Source organism: Budorcas taxicolor, chromosome 19, assembly GCF_023091745.1.
Source record: "Budorcas taxicolor isolate Tak-1 chromosome 19, Takin1.1, whole genome shotgun sequence".
NCBI lineage: Eukaryota > Metazoa > Chordata > Mammalia > Artiodactyla > Bovidae > Budorcas > Budorcas taxicolor.
This window is the reverse complement of record NC_068928.1, coordinates 62,515,094-62,521,093: the sequence shown is the minus strand read 5'-3', so window position 1 is coordinate 62,521,093 and position 6,000 is coordinate 62,515,094. Positions and strand designations below refer to the sequence as shown.

The following is a 6,000-nucleotide window of genomic DNA, read 5'->3' as shown; positions in this document are numbered from 1 at the left end:
AAAGCACAGCCTAGAGGCAATGAATGAGAGCTCCACAGACTGACCTACGCTCCCCGGGGCAAGGGGCCCGCTGCGCGAGGGCGCCGGCCGGTGCTTGGCCCACCCGCGCCACGGAATGCGGGCGGAGGGCGCGGGGGACCGTCTCGCCGCCCCGCGAGGGGCCCTCGGGCAGCAGCCGGGGCGCGGGCGTGGGCGGCGGGGTCGCTCGCCCGGGTCTCGGCCGGGCGACTCAGAGCGCCCCCCACCCCCCGGGCCCCGGCAGGTGGACCGTGGCGCGCGCTCCCCCTCTCGCCCCAGCCCGGCGCCGGGACCCTCCCCCGAGCCCGTCGCGCCCCTGCGCCCCGGCCCGAGCGCGCAGGCGGCGCCCCCGTTACCTGCAGGGGGAAGTCCTAGCTCGCGCGCGGCGCGGACTGCAGAAGGGCGGACTCGGCCGAGCGAAGCCACATTCCTAGGGGAGGGGTCTCCGTCTGAGGGTCGCGGATCGCGGTGCCGGGCCGGGAGGAGCCCGCGGAAGGGAGCCGCAAGCGGGTAAAAGTTGCTTTTCGCCTCGTGCCCCCTGCCCCTGCCGCGAAGCCGGCCTCCGCAGGGTCCTGGGCCGCTGGGCGGCCGGACACACCTTCCGTCCGCGTACGCGGAGGCCCAGCGCCGGCGCTCGGGCCCCGGCCCGGGGAGCAGAAGCCCGCCGGAGGGTCCGGGGCCGAAACCGACGCAGCAGCGCGCAGAGACCCATCTGAGCGGCTCCTCGCCGCCGGCGCGGGTAGCCCGCGGCCGATCAGACGCAGACTTGGGGTGTCCGCCCGCCCCGGGGGTCGCCGGGGCCCGCGTGGACGCGAGGGGTGGGGGAAGGGAGGCCGGGAGCGGCGGCGGCCGCAGAGACCCGGAGCCCCGTTTTAAAGATGGGGGCGGATTTTAAACGCAAACAGCCGGCGGAGGGGAGGGGCCGCGCGGCCGGCGGCGGGCAACTTTCCGCGCCGGAGGTGCGGCCGGAGGGGCGGCGCCGGCGGAGGCGGGAGTCGGGGGCCGAGGGGAGTCACTTTAAAGGCTCTTTCTTACCCACAATGCTTTGTGGGGACGTTGACAAGTGGATCCAAGATGGCGTAGAAAGTAATGACAGGTAAGTCCTGACTTCCCCTTTCGCCGCCGCCGGGACCGCTCCGCGAGCTGCCGGCGCCCTCCGGGGAGGCGCTGGGCTCCCCTCCGGCCCCTCGGGCCCCGGCAGGGGCGGCCCCGGCGCGAGCCGGGGGCCGGGGCGGCCCGCGGCGGGGCCTGGGAAGCGGGGCTCGTCGAGGCGAGGCCCGGACGCTGGGGCTGTTTACAGCCGCTTCCCCTCCCGATCCCCTTCCCCTCCGCCGGGGGCCGCGCCGCCCTCCGCCCAGGCCTCGGAGCAGGCCTCGCGGATCCCGCCGCGGGCCCGCGGCAGGCTCGTCCGCGCCGGGCTCCCGGGAGGCTCGCGCCGCTCGGCGGGGTCGCCGCTGGGGCGGGGAGCGCGCGGGCCTCCCACGCCCCGCTCGATTGCCCCTCTGGGATCCGCCTTCTGCCCGCGTGGGGGTGGGGGCCGGGAAGAGTGGGCCGGGGGCCCCTGCCTCCCCCGCCGGGGGCTGTTTCCTGAGCTTCACTTTCTTACCCACCCCCCATTCTCCGCCCCCTCCTCGGAAATTCTCATTGGCCCACGAGCACATCAACAAAAATAAAAACAGACGATCTTTTCCGGAGATTCCTCTAAGACTGCCCTCTTTTAGACCTAAAGGACTGCAGTTTCATCTAAGGAACTTTGATTCCTCTCTCCCCAAATTATTTGAGCTTTCTGCACCCTCTCCTTTGCTGAGGATCCTCCAGCCCGGTTTGGAAATCAGGGTTTTAGGATTCTTCTTGGATTGAGATCCTCAGGTTTTGTTTGAAATTCAGAATTGTTGTTCCTTCACCCTCGCCACTTACACTTTTCAGGCAAATCATTAATATAATAATGTATAACTCCAGACATAGTGGATTCCTAGAGTTGGGTGTGGGGGAGGGGTTGGGGAGTAAAGAGTTGTCCTGGCTCGCTTGTTCTGAATTTTGCACTCCCTTAAACTCATATGAAAGGATTTCGTCCTCTTTATCTCTTCTTTTTAATTCTTTTTGAAAGTCCAGTCTGTAAGAGATGACTTTTTTATGTGTTGGATTTTAAGAGCGTTTTATAATCTATTCTTTTATCACACAGAGAGGAAATGTTTTTATTTTAAAGTAAAACAAACAGACTCATTTATAAAGCTGCATACTGTACCATTTTGGTAGCTTTTTCCATTTGAAATTTAGGTGCCCTTTCACGTCACGCTGATAGAACGTTTGCTGCTACTGATACTGTCTCTCACTGTTGTTGTATAGACACATTTTACTCTTCTATTTGCCTCAGGAATTGGATGAAGTAATTGATCACTAAAGAACTACGGTGCTGGTGAGATGTGTAAGGTGAGACTGCAGTTAAAAATGATTTACCTTTTTTCCTTCTTTATTTTAATCAAGTCATAAGGGTGAGACTGAAGCTAGGTAATTGGATGGGACTGTCTTATTTCCACATGAGTCCCTCTGTCAGATGGGTGTAGAGGCTGGGCTGAATTTGGAAAAGAAGACTGTGTCAAGTGTACAGACTTTTCAGGGACTCCAGCACACACGTCGGTAGTGGAGCTTATCCAGAGCCAAATGTTATTTGCAGCCATCCTTGATGAGTGTCTTTTCCAGGGGTAATTATAGTTTTCCTATTTAAATTTCCTTGTGTAACTTTAATTGAATGTCTTAATTTTATCTGTGTCGTTGTGTTTATCACTCACTGTACATTGAGTGTCACTGATGGTGTATGTGGGTTTTGTGTGTCTTGTGTCAGGTACACCCTTTCCATTGGAAAGAATTATTTTAGGCAAATCCTGCTTTTATTTTCTGAAAAATGGAATAATGCTGGTCTCATAATTATTTTGAATTATGATAGTGTTGAGTTTTGTTGAGTTTTGGTTATTATGGAGAAGACTGGCTTTTCATTATTTTCTGGTCACATGTAATATGTGAAATCAAAGTGTTGCTTTATTTAAGCCAACTTATAAGTCTTTGGATTTATAGAACAGCACTGATATAGTGTCAATGAACAGTACTGGGGAGGAGACTGGTTTGCTAATTTTACATTCTTCACAAGCAGTTTTCTCAACTTGAAAAAATAACTTTTTAAAAAAATTTTAGGCATTGTAGATGTACTATACAGTGTGTGTGTGTGTGTCTATAAAAATACTTTACTATGGTTTATTGAGAACATGTAAGTTTTGGTAGATGGGTTACTGTAGTTTTTTTTTTCCCCCCCTTGAATACATCTGGATAGCCTTTGTATTTTGAAATCCTCTCTATCACTTGTCTAGAAGAATAAGCTGTGCTTTATTTTTTTTCAAGTTTGAGGCATACAATTGACATTTTTGCCTTAAAAAAAAAAAAAACTTGGGAGAGGAAGGTGGACATAAACTAAGGCCCTTTCTAAATGCACAGACCACAGGTGGATGCGTTTTGAAACTCAACAGTGCTTATGTGTATCACATATATTTTTTATTTTTATCCTTAGAGCAAATATGGATTTAAAAATTTATTTTCACGTTACTAATGGAGGCATATTCATGGCTTAGATCTCCCAATGTGTACCTTTTTTTTAAAATTTACATATTTGTGGAAAGAATCACTTAATCTACTTTTTGGCCTGTGGAGATGTTTGTTTATAATCCAAAAGGGAATATTTAGTAATAGGTAATCTTATATGGCTAGTGTTGTTTGGCCTAAACTGTGTTAAGACATTTTCCACAGAGATGTTTTCCACAATTTTCACACCTGTAGATCCTGTGAAGTGTTAGTATTCACTTCAAAGTGAAGCTGGTGTTTGGCCACCAAGCAGGTTTTTACACAAAGCATTCTCAAATGCTTTAGTGTAGTGCCATAGTGTAGAAGTTTGGATGAAGTGAGAGTCTGTGTCTTTGACATGAATAAAGACACAGCTTTTTCAGTCTGTCCTTTTGGCTGGCGAGTAGGACACTATTTCAGGGAAGGCTGTAGGTTTCAGGAGTCAGTAAGTACCTATCAGCTGGTACAGTTGGATTTTGCAATTATTACCAAGAAGTTTTATTTCTGATACCGTAAATACTCAGTCTGGATTGTTTTAAAGTCTGCACACGATTTGTGGACAGTCCAGTGTTTTACTGGAAAAGGGAGTGATGCCAAAATAACAGGAGAAATCATTCCTACTTACAAAGTGCCTTGTGGAGTTTAAGAATATAGAGCATACTCACGAAAGGCTAAGAATGTTGAGGAGGGCCCTGCGAATAGGTAGACCAGACCTTACACGTGCAGTTTTGCTCTCTGTTTAAGAAGCAGGCATGGCATTGATATCAAATGCAAATAAGCCTCTCATTATCTGTCAGACTCTAATTTTAAGACTCCAGATACACACCCGGCACAAGAAATAAGGTCCTTTGTCTGTTGTTTTAACATAGAACATCTGGGGCCAAGTTTATCAACTTGACAAACGAGAGGCAGAGGAGCTACTTAAAAACTATGAACAGGTTGTTACAGTTGCTTATTCCCGTCAACCTAGATAAGTGCACATGCAAATACTTGATTTTTGAGTGATATTTTGAAATGTTTTCTAGGAGGGAACTATGGTATGTGTGGAGAGTGTGGCTCCTCCAGCTTACGTCCGTTTAAGTTACTGGGTGTAGTCAGGGTGATTTCTATAATGCTGGCTAGGGGCAGCATAAGGCTCGGCGGTCTCTCACCTCTGAGGTGGCTGGGATAATACCTCTGAGTTAACCTGAAGTTAACAGAGTTAATATTCCTCTTTCAGTAATAAATAGTAGATGTAACATGAAGATTTTTAATTTCTATAGATCTATATATGTATACATATGTGTGCACATATATATATATATATTTTTCTTTAAGCTACCAGTTGTCTAAAGCACACTGAAAGCTTTTCAACATACTACTAAACAGTCACACTAACTGGTTTGCTCATGTAAGTGGTACTGGGTCAGTTTCTCCAAGAGCAGGAAGTTGTCTGGTAAAACCAGAGTTGGTGTGTTCAACTTGTTTTGACCCCTAGAAACCCCTGATTCATCATTGGGTTCTTCAGAGAATGCATGGCATATTTTTTGACTGAACCATTCTGAAGTGTGAATGTTTGTGATTTTTGTCATTTCTATGCCGTATTTTAGGTGTTCTCTGCACATCTGAATTTGCCTTTTTGCTTTCTTCTGTGGATATTCTCCTTGTATGACAATATTCCTGTGAGGCGAGCTTCCTATCAGTGAGCAATATGTGTAAATAATATAGGTTTAAAAAATTACTTATTTTTATGTAAAACTGATGCATGCCATAGTAAGCAAACCTGAGCCGAGCTTCAGTGTAGAAAGTAGACAAGATGAAGAAAAAAGCCTCTCCGCCTTCCGCCACCTGCGGCCCTGCCCCCTGACCTGAGGCAGAAGCAGTTGGTGTCACTCGGCCTCTGGAGGAGCTCTTCGCTGCGGTGCCCTGGCAGCAGCAGCGGGTGGGGAAGGCACGGCCACTGGGCCCGCTCACATGTTGTGCGGGGACGCTTCTGCCCTTGTTTCCTGTGATGTTAAGTGATACTGATAGTCTTACACTTCCATCACTGTAAGACAACTTTCATTGAATTGTTAGTCAAACACTGAAACTGTTCATTGCATTGTCAGGTTGGTACAGTTTTGATTTGTTGATCTTCTAAGAAAATAAATATTTGGAAATTGAATTCATGTAACCTTAGGGCTGGGAGTAATGTTGGTAATTACCATCTGTGGAATTTTATGGTGAGACGCACAGTATATTTACTATAGACTTGTTATAACTCATTATCTTTCCTTTAGTTTTCAGAACAATTTCAAGATAGTTGTTATTTCCGCTTTGCAGAGGAAATTTAGGCTAAATGTGAATTTATTCACGTAATGTCACAAGACTAGTAAGTAGTGGTGCTGGCGTTGT

The 6,000-nt window shown here is 48.8% G+C and overlaps 1 protein-coding gene across 3 annotated transcripts in view; it reads left to right on the top strand.

Moving 5' to 3' along the window:
* The first annotated feature begins 1,097 nt into the window (after window positions 1-1,097).
* HELZ (helicase with zinc finger) overlaps window positions 1,098-6,000 on the top strand; it is a 141,820-nt gene continuing 136,917 nt past the window's right edge. For all 3 annotated transcript variants that reach the window (XM_052657197.1, XM_052657196.1, XM_052657192.1), the window contains exons 1-2: window positions 1,098-1,114; window positions 2,393-2,448. The gene's annotated coding sequence lies outside the window, so the exon portion shown is untranslated. The remainder of the gene's footprint in view (window positions 1,115-2,392; window positions 2,449-6,000) is intronic.